The sequence below is a fragment of the Nicotiana tabacum genome, chromosome 3, assembly GCF_000715075.1.
Source record: "Nicotiana tabacum cultivar K326 chromosome 3, ASM71507v2, whole genome shotgun sequence".
Taxonomy (NCBI): Eukaryota; Viridiplantae; Streptophyta; class Magnoliopsida; order Solanales; family Solanaceae; genus Nicotiana; species Nicotiana tabacum.
Genome location: NC_134082.1, coordinates 53,112,749 through 53,130,294, shown reverse-complemented (window position 1 = coordinate 53,130,294; position 17,546 = coordinate 53,112,749). Strand labels below are relative to the sequence as shown.

The 17,546-nt window shown below is 36.7% G+C and overlaps 1 long non-coding RNA gene across 6 annotated transcripts; it reads right to left on the bottom strand.

Moving 5' to 3' along the window:
- Positions 1 to 1,840: 1,840 nt before the first annotated feature.
- LOC107772186 (uncharacterized) lies at positions 1,841 to 9,647 on the bottom strand. 6 transcript variants are annotated; one of them, XR_001645003.2, is made up of 4 exons: positions 8,201 to 9,647; positions 5,438 to 6,877; positions 4,222 to 4,298; positions 1,841 to 2,137 (listed from the first exon to the last, which is right to left on the bottom strand). It is a non-coding gene; the product is annotated as an uncharacterized LOC107772186 (long non-coding RNA). The 6 variants fall into 6 exon arrangements; XR_001645002.2 differs by having other exon boundaries at positions 4,222 to 4,288; XR_012707531.1 differs by having other exon boundaries at positions 4,222 to 5,588; positions 5,680 to 6,877.
- Positions 9,648 to 17,546: the final 7,899 nt, after the last annotated feature.

Here is a 17,546-nt window from a genome sequence, read left to right as displayed (position 1 = left end):
ATACTTTGATTATTCTACCTTATACAGCCAATTGAATGCAACATTAGTTATGCTTCAATTGTGTTTTCTTATGTGACAAATAAAACACTATATTGTGTTAATTTATGCGAGTTGCTATGCTAAAATTAATCATATTGATGCAAGTAACCAAACAAACGCACCAAACAAATGCACTGCATTAAAATCAGCTCTGAACAAGTAATTAAATGTTTGTACATGTAGAATACAAAAGTGAAAAGTACAATGGAAGTGAGTGGCCGTTTAGAAAAGAAAGATGTCAGAATCAAATGGCTGATATAATACTAATTTATTTTAAGATAAAATATAGGGTGATTCTGTTAGACTTAGACACATATTATTAGAGGTGAAACTTTAGTTCCCTCGAGTTTCATTAACTAATTGACAAACCCTAAAAGGTGCTTTAATCATTTAGGACGTTATAAAAAATGTACAAAGTTATGGGAGCAAAGAGACAAAATCTAGCAATTGGAAATACAAACAGAAAGTTTAACATTTTATTACTCTTATAAAGTATCTACCCAGGTGTCACCGTTCTATTAAAATATCATCGCTTCTGATGAAGAACGTCGGTTGTGATGTATTCATAGTGGTCGTTTGATTTATGGGATAAGGTAAAATAAGGTGGTATAATATTGAGATTAATTATCTTAAGATCAAATTATAAAATAATGTATTATAATTATCCCTGAAGCTACGCTATTTCCTGCTTGCTTTTTTCACTTTAAATTGCTTTCAGTTTGTCTTTCTCCTTTCAAGCGTCCCAAGGAGCGTCATCATTTTTATTTTTTTTCCGACGGAGCTTTTGGACTTGCAAAAAAGTTATCTAAACCTCGGTACGAAGGAAAATACTTTTGGTGGAAAATGTTTTCCAAGAAAATATTTATATGAAAAATAAGAGATTTTATCACTTAGTTTTTATTATTTGGTTGGTTAATAAAAAAAAATCAGAAAATATTTTTTAGTGTTTGGTTAGAGAGTAGAATTTTTTTTTCCAGGAAAGTAATTTTTCTACATTCTAAAAAGAAAATACTCTTTTTGTCGAAATAGAAGGAAATACTTTTTACTACATCATTGTGTGAAATAAAAGAAAATAATTTTTTTACTTCATGAAAAAAAAGTACTTTTTTTTTGGTAAAATGAAAAAATATACTTTTTTAATATCATAAAAAAAGAAAATACTCATTTGTTGAAATAAAAAGTACTTTATCTACAATAAAAGAAGTACTCAATCTACAACATCAAAAAAAATTATTCCAAAGCACTTAAATACTAATCGTTATCTTACAAAATCTGCATTTGCAACATAATATAGACTGGAGTACTTTTGGCAAGGATTAGTGCTATTATCCCTGAATTATTTAGTGCTATTGCTTTGTTTAATTCATTGGATTAAAAATTGGATATATATATATATATATATATATATATATATATATATATATATATATATATATATAAACTGATTCTAAAAGGCATTAGATCTATTATTGGAGATCAATTAACAAACTTTTGGCAACCAAACAATTATTGAAAACATCAAGGTTTTACTTATAATTAAGCCACTAAAATATCAAAGATTAAAATTAAAATTGGAAACAAATTTTTTTTTCCAGCTTATCTAGCTTCAACAAAAAGCACATTTTGAATATTATATATATACCATTTTTAATCCAATGAATTAAGCAAAGCAATAGCACTAAATAATTCAGGGATTATTGTCACAACCCAAATTCTCCCTTCGTGAATTGTCGTGACGGCACTTAATTTCTACAACTAGGTAAGCCTAACATTTGCGGAAATGAAATGAAAAACTTAAAAGTTAACAACTAACAATAACAGATAATTTAAATAAGCATTTGAGATGCCGCTCGGCATATACAATAATCACTCTCGAATTGTACACAATTCTCCCAAGACCCGAAAACCGTAAGTCACAAGCTTCTAAGATCTCTGTCAATTGTTCTATACATCTGTACTAGAATAAATTAAAGGGAAGCAACATCAGAAGGGGTAGAAGGAGACTCCGAGGTATGTGGACGCGACAGATGTACTTTGAAGTCTCCGGAATGGCAGCAACTGTGCAGCTAAAAATGAGGCTGGTAGGAGGTACCTGGATCTGCACACGAAAAACATGTGCAGAAAATGACATGAGTACACCACAACGGTATCGAGTAAGTGTCAAGCCTAACATCGGTCGAACAGTGAACGAGGTCTGGTCAGGGCCCTACTGGTATATACATATATATATACATATATATATATATATATATATATATATATAATAAAAACAAGACAGAATGAAATATCGCAGTAAAATAAAGACCAAAATTTAACAAGAATGAAATCATAGAGAGGTAACGGCTCAGTACACAGATATAACAATAGGGGATCTCCCGAGATACTGTCTCGTAGTCCCAAACGTAAATGTACATGGGGATCTCCCGGAATACCGTTCCGCAAAGTAAATATGTAAGGGGGTCTCCCGGAATACCGTTCCGTAGTCCCAAAGTATATATGCAGCTCAAACAACGGAAAATAACAGTTACAGCAAGAAAGCCTACAGTTTAAACTAAGTTCAAGCCAAGGAAAGCAGGAAATTCACTAAACATGCTGCACAGGGTTCAGATAAACAATTAAGACAAGTAGACATGTTATTCTAAGCTAACAGGATACTACAAATGCTGGTATAACTCAAATAAAAAGGAAAATAGGTTATTACTTAGTAGAAATTGGTTTTTAAAAAATAAGAGAGAGGAGAAAAGAGGAAAAAAGAAAAAAGACGAAAAATAAAAAAGAGAAAGATGATGGGTTAAAAAAGAGACGACTTGTTTTTTTTCTCTCCAAAATACGCCTAAAAAAGATACAAATAAATACGGAAGAAATAGTAGATAAGAAAATAAGAAAGAATGACGAATGAATGGGAAAAAGAAACGATAGTGATATTAACAAATTTAAGTTACAATGGTTTATTATTCTGTCTTTCTAGATTTATTATCAAACTCTCTAAGCGACTCAAGTGTTGCCAGATCAATCTTTTTCACTATTTGGATTTAGATATTTGTCACCTTCAGAATGGTTTGCTCATTTTTATTTGCTTTTGTCATCTTCAATATCTATCATTAATCTACTTGTGGACAAAACTAATGATTCCTTTTTGAATGATCTTTTCCAGATTCCCTCTCATTCAGAAACGAATACTCTTTGAATTTAGATTTCTATTAATGCAGTTTAAGTTTCTTGACAATTTAATTATTGAGTGCAATCATTGTACAAATAAAATATCTTCTATAGTGATGAGAAGCAAGGTTGAAAACGTTACCTCTACATAGTCAAGGATTTTAGGATTTGTATGTATCTTTCAAAGTTCAACCAACACTTCCTCGCAAAATTACAAATTTGCTTCTTATATTGTGAGCTTATGTTCTAAAGTTGAGTCATGTTTCGCTTACTTGCAAAAGCATAATTTTCCCGTCTCCTCTTGATTACAGAGCACACTTTGCTTAAACACTAGATAGATATAGCCCGTGCTTGCACGAGCCCAACATTCATATTTTTAAGCAATTAGCTTTTTGGTGTTTTGTATATGATAAAATCTTGACGGTATTATAATTGCTGAAAAAGTACAATTGAATCAAGACACAAAATCTTTGTATTACAAATAATTTATCTTATAATCAACAGAGAATATCGACCAAGGTAATGGGTCTAGAATTAGAAAAAGAGAAAAAAAAATAAAGGTATTGTGTGCGGCAGCGTAGTCATTAATGAAGTCTTGACAAACTAATGATGTGGCATGCATAGCTAAACCCATAATTCATCAGTGTCTGCTAACATTTGTTATTGATGCTATATAAAAATGGAAAGAGGTTGTTTCAGTATCTTGTTAAAAATGGAAAGGTATTTGTTAGTGAGTGAGAGACAAATATAGAAGGCTTTTAGGTTGAAATGCATCAAACTACAAATTCAGCCAAAGAAGACACAGAAAAATAGTGCTACACGAAACAACTAATAGAGGAACTTATTGATTCTATGTCATATAAGTAGAGGAGTTTGAATCTCAATATGTGTTAGTGTTATCATAGTATGACTTTAGCCCAAAAGGCATACAGTATTGGATGTTAAACTCTTCCATCACTATAAGCAGGTCTATAGGACAGAAAAGTCTTGTCTAAGGCAGAACATCCTTGAAAAGTATATTACCTTGGCAATAACAGCTTTTTCCTTCAAACGACCAAGCAGAATCCCAATATTCTAGTTTTCCTTTTAACTGCAATATGCTAGCAATATATATCATTTAACACAATACAATACATATGAATAATAATAGCAGAATAAAATAGTCTGCACAATTGAAAAGCTAACCAAAGTCTGTTATGTAATTCTAGATCCTCCAATGTGACTAACTATATATAGAGAAAATATTTATCCATGGACAAAAGCATAAAGAAAACATATTAAGATTTATAAATGACATGCTTCAGTATTAGAACCAAAGTTTTTCATTATGTATAAATACACAAATTCAAAGATTCATTTTTCTGGCACTTAACTTTACAAGCTTTCAAGAAAAGAAACAAAATAATTGCAACATCAATCTGGCATCTCTGGGAAGTCAAATGCTTGATCTAGAGACTTTATTTTTTTTTAATTTCTATATTTTTTGTGGGTAAGTTGTTTATCTTGCACTAAATAACAACAAATAGAATTAAAGTATTGCAAAAATAAGAAAGAATTTATAACAGATAACCAGGCAATGCCTGCCAAGTACCAGTTCCAACTCATATTAAGGACAACTTTCAAAAGATACTTCATTGCTGAAGCCTAATTAACATTGCCTTAAAAAGAAGCCAAGACCCGATAACTAATGTCAGGGTAAAAATTATTTTCATCCAGGTTAGTCATACATAAAAAGCTATCTATTTGTATCAGCCTTGTTCATCGTCCAGAAGGAAAGCTCCATGAGGGCCTACCTTTACTGATGCAGTTATTAGTTCGGGGTCATGCATCGAAAGCTACATAGTCTAAAGAAAACAAATCATAATTTGAGGGATACTAATTGGCCGTATAAACATCAAGAAAAGCGCCAATTAGCATTAGAACCATTAATTAACAAAATCTCCAGCACAATTATTGAAATCTCCATTTCAAACTTTTAGCCTTTAGTAATGCCATGTTGCATATGAACATTTCAAATTTAACACCTTATGGTAAAGTTTCTTACTGAGATTTTTTCTGGTTGATTTTTTAAGTGCAGTTTCTCAAGTTAATAATATACGCAAATCATTGTATGTCAAGAAAGAGTAGACAATCTTGTTAATATGTGATTAAAGGGAACAAATACCCATAACCTATACAAAAGTCAAATATAGTCTTTTAAACGAAACCCAAAAAAGGAGCACCCAGTACAAATACATACCTAAAATGCCAAATTCAGCTCTCAAGTAAACAACACAGCTCTTGTATTTAAGACATATTATCAAACACCTTGGTTGCATGAGAAATCTTGTTTGTTTCTTCAACATTTTTGTCCTAGATGGAAATTAATTATGCCCAAATCGTGTTTAAACCTATGCAGAAAATTTTCCAACAAAGAAGTGCAATTCAGACGTACAAAATGGAAGAAATTATCGCAGAGAGTAGTGAATAAGAGATACCCACCAAATACCCATTACCAATACATGGTTGCAATAAACAAAGAAAGACTGAAGAAAAATTCTGCAAAACTCCAAACGAAATATAGCAAACACTGAAGGAAATTAGAGAAATTTGAAAGGAAAATCAAAAAATTAGGCTAGAAAATGTAACAAAAGAAACAGAGTATACGGAATGCAAATCTGGGATGTGAAAGTGGAATGCACATATATTCGAAAGGCAACTAATTAATTAGGATCAAATTCAGAAGTAGACCCAAATTCCATCAGTATGGCCTTGAAACTTAGGAAAGAAGAGATAGAAAAACAGAAGGAAAGAGCTAAGAGAAACATACACGAAAATCTCAGTAATATTTACTTTTGGGCTTGGTTGCTGTCGCCGGCGAGTAGGAGTACGTGTTTTATGGCAGATGAAGCTAAAAGGACTATGAAAGAGATTGAAAAGATGAGAAAATCGAAAAGGCAAATAATAAATTGTATTTTAAGTAGAGGATGTGCTGAGAAATAATCATACTTAATTCATCTTATAATTGTCCTCCACCTCATCCTTTCAAATTATGTGATAAACTTTTAAGGTGAAGGACACCCTCATTAGCAAATCTCCCAACACATTGCTGTGCATTTTGTTTATCTTTCAGATATGTTTAAATAAGTTTAAAACAAATTCATTCTGCGAGATTGTACTACTAAATTTAATAAAAGATTGAGGTTAACATCATATTCATATTGTATACATCTTTCGTTTTGGTTCAAGACAACCACAAAAGCACAAATATTTATGTTCTAGTGTGTGGATTGAATTTTCTTCATTTCTGAAACATCTATGTTTCTTTCATTCCAAACACCTAAAAAATGCAGGCTAAAATTGTATTCTCACGTCCCTGAAATATTCTTTACTTTTCTTGCCCATCCAACTTATGATAACTTCCTCTAGAATACCGGGCATCAGCCTTTTGAGTTAAATAATCCTAGAAACATGCACTATAGTTGAGAAGCAAAGGTAAATACACCATTTGCTCGATAAAATCTAATTCACTGAACGATGGCTTCAGCTTCCTCTAGGCACATGCAGCAACTTAAGCATACATTTAACCAACATGTTTGCTTGAGTTGGTCAATGCAGTGCACTCCAATAAATTAATGTTGAAGATGTTTTCTCTTTCAAATCAGCCTTCAATTTCAAGTTTCAAGTGTGCTACTACTTTCTGATAAATACAAAAAAAAAAAAAACCATTACAATACATATAAATCAAGATTTAAGATGTAGCCTACGCTCTTGTTTAGTATCCGAAGTTATTTTTTTTAAAAATATTGATAAGAAACAAAGTGAATTAGATTATCAGTATAATAACTTTTAGCTAGTTCAAGTGATATATGCAGATACCTAAAACTCAAATGAATTTAGTAATTCAACAACTCCATAAAACAAAAGATGCTCTACAGTAAATAACAGAAAGTTGAGAGGAGATAATGTGAAAACAATAATGTATGAGCTTAAACTGGTTGTAGTTCATCTTTCTCTTCAAAGGCCCTTCTCATCTTTATACTCTAATGCTTAGCTCAAGAAGAAGATAAAAGAAGGAATCTATGTCCGCTCATATGCTAAACATAGAGCGACTTAATAATACTATACTTTGATCAGACTAACCTAAAGCAGTGAATATCTCCATTGCTAATATTAAGGACCAGGAGACCAACAAAAAGTAGTCTACTACTAATACAACAAATCAAGAATAAAAGACAATAGTATAGATAAACACTTTCATCATCCTCACAATTGCCAAGTGTAATCTCTAAATAATAGATGGATCCACTAATCCGTGTTTATCAAGCTAAATTCACACAAAATACTACAAAGGCTCATTAATCTCAAAGTTTTCTAATAAAATTACCAAACGTTTCGAATTTTAGACATTTCTGCTAGCCATCATTGAAAAGGTTTACGCTAGAACTTTAAACTAATGGCCAATTATCAAACCATATAAAAAAAATAGAGAATAAATGTGGTGAACATATTAAAACCAACGTGAATTTCTCTTTATCTCCTTTTTTTAGCAATATGTTTCTGGCTCCATTGCAAAGTTAATAGGAAGTTTCTCAATGTATTTTGTATTGCATGTAGGCCTTGTACTTTGAAGCATGAATTATAGCTCAACTTCTCTAATTAATAATATGTTTGAATGTGGTATAGCATCTCTAAGTACCAAATCAGTTGAACATCTCTACGTACCAAATGAGTTGTTGCTGAAAAAATGACCGGCCTTTTCAATTTTGATGATACTAAATGAGTTGTCACTGGAAAAATAATCATCTTTTTAAAACTTAAACAAAGCACCCATAACAATTTCTTAAGGACTCCTGTTTGCATGGTGGTGCGATTTTATCTTAAATAGCAGTATACTGATGTACGTATGCATTTATCTTTATTACAATGAGCTTTCATATATATCATTATCAGTAATATAAGCTCTTAACCATGGCAGCATCACTAAACTTTGAACAATAGAAGAATATTTCAAGGTGCATACCTGTCCATCAGAAGACAACAGTCTATCCTTGCATGTTTGGTAGTTGCCTAGCAAATAATTCTTCGCTCATGTTAATCAGAAGACAACAGTCTATCTTCACATGTTTGGCAGTTTCCTTGCAAATAATTTGTCGCTCAAATTTTCCTGGATTTAGTATTTAGTACTTGTCGCTCGGTAAAACAACTAAGACTACACAAATATTATATGTCTATCAGAAAAAACTATATATCAATACCAAACCATATGCTTATAAATACAATCATTTTAAACACAGACAAATTTGAGTCCCCTTGATTCGTCTTGTAAATTATTGAACTTTAAATTGATACTAAAGGAAAAGACACAAAGTTGATGAAAAGAAATTGCTGAAAATCTCACCATTAGCTATAAAACCGGATAATGAAATAAATTCCTCATTGAAGGTTTCAGAACCTTTATTTCCTACTCATACTGGCAAAGTGAATACACAGCTACACACAACTAAAGAGATAAGTCCACCCTTATCCCCAAAAGTAAGTAAGTAAGAAAAAAAAAAGAATCAGTTGAGCAGCTCTGGATGGGTCCATTAATCTAAATGAGTTTAAAAAATATCTACCTTAATAATGCTAGTTGAACTCAGTAAGGCTGATGATAATCACAGGAATATGAAACTCTTCTGCTTTAATCATTTTCTATAATGATTTTTTATTTTGGTCATATAATCAAACATGTGATGGACTCTGTCTAATTGGCCGATTTTTGAATTAGTATGGTTTCTCCCCTAACTTCATCTCTATTTTCAGACTTATACAGCAAAGGGGTTGGTCTAAACATAGTGTACACAAGCTGATTAGCCAAATCTCCAGAAAATTTGACACCACCACAAAAATCAAATGAGAAAACTTAGTAGAGTATACTATTTATCATAGCTTCAATAAATTCACATAGTACTACCACTTCAAGAGTAGCTTCTAGGCATTTTAAGGTGAACTTATAGCACCATGTTTATCTACTTGTCATTGTAGTTATTCAAATCTGCAACAGTCCGTCAAAGAAAAAATACCGAATCAAATACTTATTCACCAATCAGAGGAAAAGGGTAATTATGAACAACGTTCAATGATGGAGAGAAATTACAAAAGAGATGCTAAAACTCCAGAAGGGTAATTACACAGAAGTTTTTTCCAATTTCACGCGGCACTACCCCTCCCTCAAAAGCGAAGTTGTTCGGTTTGAAGGGGTAACCCACTGCTCATTCATGAAAAGACCCAATTGCTTTGAATATTGACCTACCTCTTAGTTTTTTTTCCTCGTAAATTTTTCACGCCATTCGTCTTATGAAACAGAGAGTTAGCTAAATACTTATACAGATAAAGAGGGGGGAAAATACAGATAGAAAGGAAAAAGAAAGAAGGAAAAAAAGAACTGGAGAGCCACTGCGTGAGTGCGTGAGCAGATGCAAACAACTTCTTTTAGGATTGAGCTAAATGACAATTTTGCCCTCGGTGGCTTTTCTATATATAATAGAATAATAGAAAAATCACACTAATACATCAAGCGACCACATTTTCTTTTGATAACACATCTCATGTCACATCAAGTCATGGAATGGCTTGTTTGGGGGAGGAATAGTGTACAAATTGTCAAGTTAAATACACTGCTAGGGTAGAAATTCTTTACGTTATTCGTGTATATATACACTAGGTTGCACAAAACAGTCGTTTTTGGATCAATCCAAAGCCCAAAAAGATTTTTAGAAGGTTAAAAGGTCGGTCCGTACTAAAAAAGATTTGGTCAAGGTCAAAAGCACCTACGCGGATACTGGTCGATCTAGAAAAGGATTTCCCTGTGATCTGTCATTACGTGCGACTATCTCCACTATAGAAACAAAAAAAAAAGAGAAAAATCTAGTAAAGTAACTACTAGAACCAAATAGACTTTCTACATATGCATCGTCTATAACAACGATTTTTATCGGCTATAAATCCTTCAATGATACGTAGTCAAATGTTAGATTTGCCCCACACTTCAGAAAAAAATAAAAAAGTATGGATGAAGTAAAAAAAAAAGTACATAAGGAGTAAGAAAGAAAAACTTGGTTACGGGAACCGAAGGTTAGTTTGGATCTCTAATCTTCTTCATTCCCTCCATGCTTTCATGGAGATCCTTTCTTCTCTGACCGCCGGAGATTACCCATATATGGATGAATAACCGTGAAGTTCAAAAATCTTTCTGCACCCTAAAAATGGATAACAATTAAATTTACATGTGATTTTAAAGATACATGAATTAATTCAATATAAATGATAAATTACGTTAGATTAAACAGATAAAGGGCGTGATAAGTTGTCAAACTAGTTATGGAGAGTGAACACGGACTCAGTAACAGCTTTAATGTAATGCCTCTCTTCGATCCAGGGATCGTAATAATGAAGAACTGATGAACAACATTAAGAACTTTGAATAACAGAGAAAATAAGAGTAAATTTCCTTGGTATGCGTGTTAGAATGATCCTAATAAATAGTCAGACTCTCCTTTATATAGTAGGGGAATTTTACCCAAAGTAAAATTTTATAAAAGGTAAAATTATCTATTTTAATAATCACTGATCTTCTACTGATACGTGCCGAGATTCATGTTGTGACATCCGGCTGGGCACAGATATTGATAACTAGGGATTCTAGTTCATATTAAACTCCTTTTTACTTGAGTTTTGATTAAAAATGTATACAAAATAATCCTAAAGGCTTACATGTTGTACTTGTTTGTAGGGTTTGGTCAAAAAGCTGATAATTAGTCAAAACCAGCTTAAAAAGGAGTGAAACATGCACAAGTACTAAGAACAAGTCAAAGCACAGCTGCAACAGACCCACCGTGGCCGCAAGCCATTTAGTGCGGTCCGTAGTGAGGAGATTCAGAGAGGAGCACTTTTGGGAGCCTAAGGCAATGCAGTCCGCGGAGGATTTCGTGCGGTCGCAGTAGCCTCTTCGCGGCCGCAATTCATTTTGTGCGGTCCGCAAAGATGAGGGTTCAGAGAGTTGGGAGTTTGAAGATAAAGGCCAATTCGGTCCGTATGCGGACCGCAGTTGAAGTCATCGCGGCCGCGGTGCATTTTATGCGGCCCGCGGTGGCCAGTTTCAGAGAATGATTAATCAAGCCAGGAAGCCTCATTGCAGTCCACAGTGCATTTTATGCGGACCGCAATACCTCGTCGGGGGTATTTTTGTCCAGAAAATTTGGCCCAGTATAAATATGTTCTTTTCACATTTTTAGGGTATCTTTTATAATCTGTTATAGACCGGAGCACGTGAACGGCTGTATTAGGCTATTTTTGAGTAATATTTAGCTAGATTAACACTGAATCTTCTTTATCTTAGTTTGTAATTAAATCATATGGGTTATTCTTCATCTATTTCTCTGTTTTCTTCCATTATTATGAGTAGCTAGACCAGTTAGGGTTGTGGCTCAACCCTAGTGTGGGTATTTGATGGGTCTTTTGATTTAAGTCTTATATGTTTATAGGTAATTGATATTTGGACTGATTTGTGTTTTCCATGTGAATTAGTGGTTGCAAACACTAATTTGTGCCTATTTGACTTGGGTTCTTCTTGAGAAAGAGAGCTTGAGTCTAGGAAAATCAATCCAACAAGGAATTGGGGTGTAATCAAGAGATTGATTGCCTCAATTAAAGGGTTAAACCTAGATATAGTAATACCCGACTTGAGCTTATATTTCTTGCACAATTTTGGCATCCAATTGGTCCTGAGAACGTCAATTAGGGGAAAGTCACTCAAACTACCGAGAGGTATAGAGTGAGTAATTCCGTGCATTGGTTATATCGCAATCCCTAACATAACTTCTTTGCCTTAGGCTTTAGATCCCGTCAAGTATTCACCTAGGAGAAAGTCACTTTCCTAGTGCCTCTTTAACTATTTAGAAACCTTACAAGAAATCATTCTTTGTTTAATTTAACTTATCATTAGCATAAATATTAGAAGTAATAACTAACCAAAGATAACTAGAAATGTAATTAAGAGCACTACGCATTTCTAGTTTAGATAGGAATCCAATTCCCACTTCTACCTCCCTGTGGATTCGATCCCGACCATCTCGGGTAAAAGCTGTTTCGACCGCTCTCGCCACTTTGTAGTGGTGTAGGGTTGGCGCCGATAAGATATCACGGCCCTTTGTTAGTCGTGCTCAACTATCTGATAACGTTCTTTGAAGTTCAGGGATTCAAATCGGACTTGGGGGCGTGGCCTTGATTCCTCCGAGTGCAGGTGTTTTTGCCAAGACCACGACTCAAAGGGCTCCTTGCCTCAATTCCGGTTCCTTTCGGTCACATCTCTGCTCCGTTTACTTTATCAAGAATTGAGGCATCCAACAGGATCGGTTTCACCCGTATACAGATAATCCCATCGGTTCTTGGAGAGTAAGTCAACGAGAAACGACATATACACTTTGATTCTTTCTCCAATACGCCATGACAGAAACGACAAAGAATCCAAAATGCCCTGTCACTCATGCCATTATGCCTTCAAACACACGTCAGTTATCGGCAGGTCATCCCTGAATGTGAAACGACGCAAACCCTCTATAAATACTTCCCTCCTTCGTTCATTTTTTACCTTTTGACTAAGCTTCTACCTTCGAGCCTTTAGGATATTACTACCCTTCTTCATACTCTAATATTTTTACCTCTGTACTTCAAGATTTCTCACTAAGTTGCTAGTTTTTGCTTATTTTCTCCCCAAATCAGTGCATTTGACTTCATCTTTCAATTTCTCCTCAAATTTTTCAAGTCTTCTCCAGATAACAATGGCCAAAACTTCAAAATATGTTCCCCAAAAAGTTTCTTCTTCTTCTTCACAATCGACCGCCGAAATCTATGACACCACTCCCGGTGTGGTCACCCTTGAGAGGTCTGTTGCTAATAGAGTTACCGAGAACTGGCTCCCGAGCCTCCCTTGAAAATGTTCGTCCCCAGGGGATTTTCAGTTGCTGACAATTTTGAAGGTTGAAATGCCCTCATCGGTGCAGGGCCGGTTTGAGGAGGCATCAATATATATATGCTCAATCACTGAAGATGTCCTCCCCAAGGTCCGAAAGTATTGCATATAAGCATGCAAGGACATAGCGGTCCTCGACCCTGATGATGCCATTTTTACCCATGTTAAGGGATATCTAAGTGTTTACACTTATCCCTTTACATTGGGTTCAGTGGACCTGGTGATTCTTAACTCATGTAATAGGTACAAAGTATGCCTCGGTCAGATCCATCCATCGCTATGGAGGATCATGATACTCTTTCGTTATTTCGGGAACAAGACCGAATCCCGCCGGTTCACCATCGACCACCAACTCCACCTACACATTCCCCGAATCTTCTGAAGGGGACTGATAAAGCTAACACGCCGGGACAATAAGGCCCCATTCTCGAGTAATGATGAGGACCGAGATCGGGGTTGGCCAGGATGTTTTGCCCGGGTGAAAAATGAAGACCTAATCCCGTTCGAGTTCATGCCATTCCCAGAGAGTGGAATGCATCTTGTAAGTACAACCTCCCCTTTAAACGTTAATTTCATGTTTATCTCCTCTTTCCTTACTAGTACTCATATTGGTGCAGCTGCTGCTCGAGTCCCAAATGCTATCCCTCGGCTCAAGGAGTGGATCGAGGGCATTTTCCCAAAGATGCCTTATTTCAAGCGCTCATGGCATAAACTCTCGAGGGGCCACTGGGAAGCCTGTTATCATGGTAAGATCGTTTTTCAAATAGGTAACATCTAGCTCTCCTATTCGTATTGTACTCAACTTCTTTTCTGCACTTTTCCTTTTGCAGGTTTGCCTAAGAACATTGAACTTAGGCCTTCAGTAAGGGATGAGGATCTGTCTATTGATCCCTCCACTTTGGGACAACTCGGGGCTGCAAGCAAGAGAAAAGATGAAAAGGAAGGCTCCGGTATCCCCGAGCTTAGATAAGAAGAAAACAAAGAAAAAGGTTAGCCCGGAAGCCAAAGGAGAGCTCCAGTTCTCGAGCACCCGACTCGGACTCGCTCTTTCGGCTCAAAGATAAGCCCGAGGAGGATGATTGTTTCATGGCCCATGGGCCGATTGCCCTCGAGGAATGGGTGGTTGTTGATAGGAGATTCATGGTGCTGATCTCCCTCGGATTAGGGAGGTCGATGAGGAAACCGGGGCCGAGACTTCCCGGGATGCCGGTCATGCCCCGAAGGAGGCGCCCAATGTAATAGATATTTCAGGGTCTCCTTCTTATACCAAGTCCATGCTCGAACGGTGAAAGAGCGATACAACGAAGGGAATCATGGTGCGGATGATCCCCTTCGTTCTTTCTTCGAGGGTGTGGACTCAACTGCTTTGGAAGATTTAACCGGGTTAGGCAACTTGGAGGTTCCGAGGAAGCAACCATCTTCAGAAAACGGTGGGCTAAATTCGAGTCCAAAGTTGATCAACCAATTTCCTACCCTAAGTACGGATCCCGACAGTAAGATGTCGATAATTATCACCATCCCGAAAGATGCTCGGGTTCTTTCTGCTCCCGTATGAGTTGAGAGTTACCTCCGGTGCTTGGTAACCGAAGAAGACCAGGATAAAATAAATGAGGTGGTTGTGCCGTGTCTATTTAAAGAAGCGCAGTAGGTACTGAATAGAATAAGGCATCATTACGCTTTTTTGTCTTTTGACTTAGTTCTTGATATTTCTCACGTCTTCCTCCTTTTATATTTTATAGGCATCAGTGCTCCATCATGAAAGCTTTATTCAATACCGGTCTGAGGTTAACCAGCTCGAGGTCGAGACCAGGGAGCTTGCTAAGAAAAGAGACATGTATAAGCGTCTCAACGACTAACACGAAGGGGCTGTCAAGAATCTCCAAATCGAGTTGGATGCGACTCAGAAGAAGCATGCTGACTTGGTGGAACAGGTAAAGGTTATAGAAGTTGGCAACGAAGACTTAGCCATGCGACTAACAACCAAACTTTGCAGGTTCAACAGAAGATTGACCGGATCGACCAAATCCGGGCTGCAATTAACGAGGTCCAGGCCATGGCCGATATTTGGAAAGGAAAATGGATCGGTTGGCTTCGGGGAAGGAGACTGCCCGGGAGCAGCTAGCATCGATAGAGGTCCAACTCTGAGTGGTGAAAGAGAAGGCTGAAGCACAGGCTCGACAAATCGGGGACCTCCAAGCTCAACTGGACTCGGCCATTGCTGAATAGGATGCCCTTGGCAATGAGCTCAAAATAATGAGGTTCGAGTCGGAAATAACCAGGGATGATTCTGAAGAGATGGTGGCCTAGTGGGCTGATGTTGAGGCAGCCGAGGCCCGCCTGAAAGTCACTGTTGAGTACGTGAAGCAGTTGTCTCGGAGGGATATCCTCGAGGAAGTCCATGCCCGAGGTTTCGACTTGTCGGCCGAGATCGAATAGGCGAAGAGGTCGAGGCTAAGAAGCTGGCTGAACCTAATGGTGAAGAAGGTTCTAAGGGCTCCGACAAACCCGAAGATGGAGAAGACCCCGATGGCTCTGGTGACGAGGCGGGTTCTAGTGAAGATCTGGCATTGGTGCCTTAGGAACTTTTGTCTTTGGTTTTGCATTTTGTACAGCTATTTTGTTTAGGCCATTGTCATTGGCCTTTGTAAAGACATTTTGGAGTGTATATATAAGGTTTTTCTCCCCTTTTGGCAATTTTCAAGTCTAATGCCTTTATCATCCCTTTTGCAAAGATTTCATATGCCTTAGCACGGAATAAAACGTAGTAATAGGTCATTTTTCGAAAGTCCGAACAAAACTTATTTTCGATGCAAGTTTTGTTTGAAACTTGTAAGGGCTTGGGATGACCGGAAGCTTTCCCCAAAATGCTCATTTAAATGTTTTAGACTATAATTTTGATGAGGGTAACCTTCAAACAGGTTTAGAATTTTTAAGGCCTTATATTTTGATTATGGGCTTCAGACATCTCCGAGCCATTTTTAGCGTGGCCATAGCCTTTTAAGTTCAGGCATTGCCTAATAGGATTTGTACCTCCGGACTTCGATAGCCCAAGATGTCCAAGTTTGTCTTGGACGACAGTCCCCGAGTGGGAGTAGTCGTAGCATTTTAAGTTTAGGAACTGCCTAATAGGCTTTTGTGCCTCCCGGCTTTAACATCCTGAGCCATCCAAGTTTGTTTCGGACGACAATCCCCTAGTGGGGAAAATTTATTGGATCCGGATAGAGGCGGCCCTTAGGCTCGATATCCTTAAGGAATTTGGATCTGGGTAGAGGCGGCCCTTGGGCTCGATATTCTTAAGGAACAAAATGTAATACTCTTAAAGAACAAAATATGTATAAACAAGGTAGAAACATTCTTTCATTCTTGTACGTAGCATATAAGATTGTAAGTGTGTAAAAGCTTCGTGTTATGGCTTAGGTGGTCTACGCGAGCACGATTTATTCGACTGTTTGGCCTTTATAGTAAATCCTATCCACCAAACCCAGGCTGTTCAAGCACAAAGTTTCCTTCCCTGCTAAAAATCATTACCTGAGGGTGATGGCCCCCAGTATTCAAGGTCGATCGTCGAGAGGGCTTGGATACTGTTGATGTGACCATCGACTCTGACCCAAAACCGACCTTTGATTCTAAGTTAGCTCGATCCATTGTTGCCTCGTTAAAAACCTTGTCAGAAAGCCCATTTGGTACAAAACACGTTCAAGGGAAAACGAGTGCAACGTGTGCTTTCAGGCCTAACAACTACATCATCCTTTAGCTGTTGCCTGCAAGTGTTAGTCCAATTCGTAATATATAAAAAAAGAAATAATGAGATTGTACCTTAGCAGTAGTATAATTTTAAGTGGGTTAGGTTCTAGTTGTTCGGAAGCCGCTCACTATTCCTTGCTTCGAATTTGAACGAACCTTTATCGATAATCTCGATAATTTGATATGTACCTTACCCAATTTAGTCCCAGATTTCCTTCGTTCGGGTTTCGGGTGTTCAGTTTTACCTTTCTTACCACCATGTCCCTGATATTGAAATGTCAGAGGTTGGCCCTCTAGTTGTAATACCTTTCAATCCATTGCTTCTAGGCTGCTAACCATAGGAGGGAGGCCTCGCGCCTTTCATACAGTAGTTCCAAGTTCGTGCTCATGGCCTCACCGTTTGACTTTTTGGTCACATATAAGGACTTGAGACTCGATTTTCCCACCTCGATCGGTATTAGTGCTTCGACACTGTAGACCAACGAAAATAGGGTGGCCCGATACTAGACTTTGAGGTCGTACGGTACGTCAACGGGACTTTGGGCAAAATTTCCTTCCATTTTCATTTGGCATTAGTCAACCTTTTCTTAAGGTTTTGGAGTATGGTTTTGTT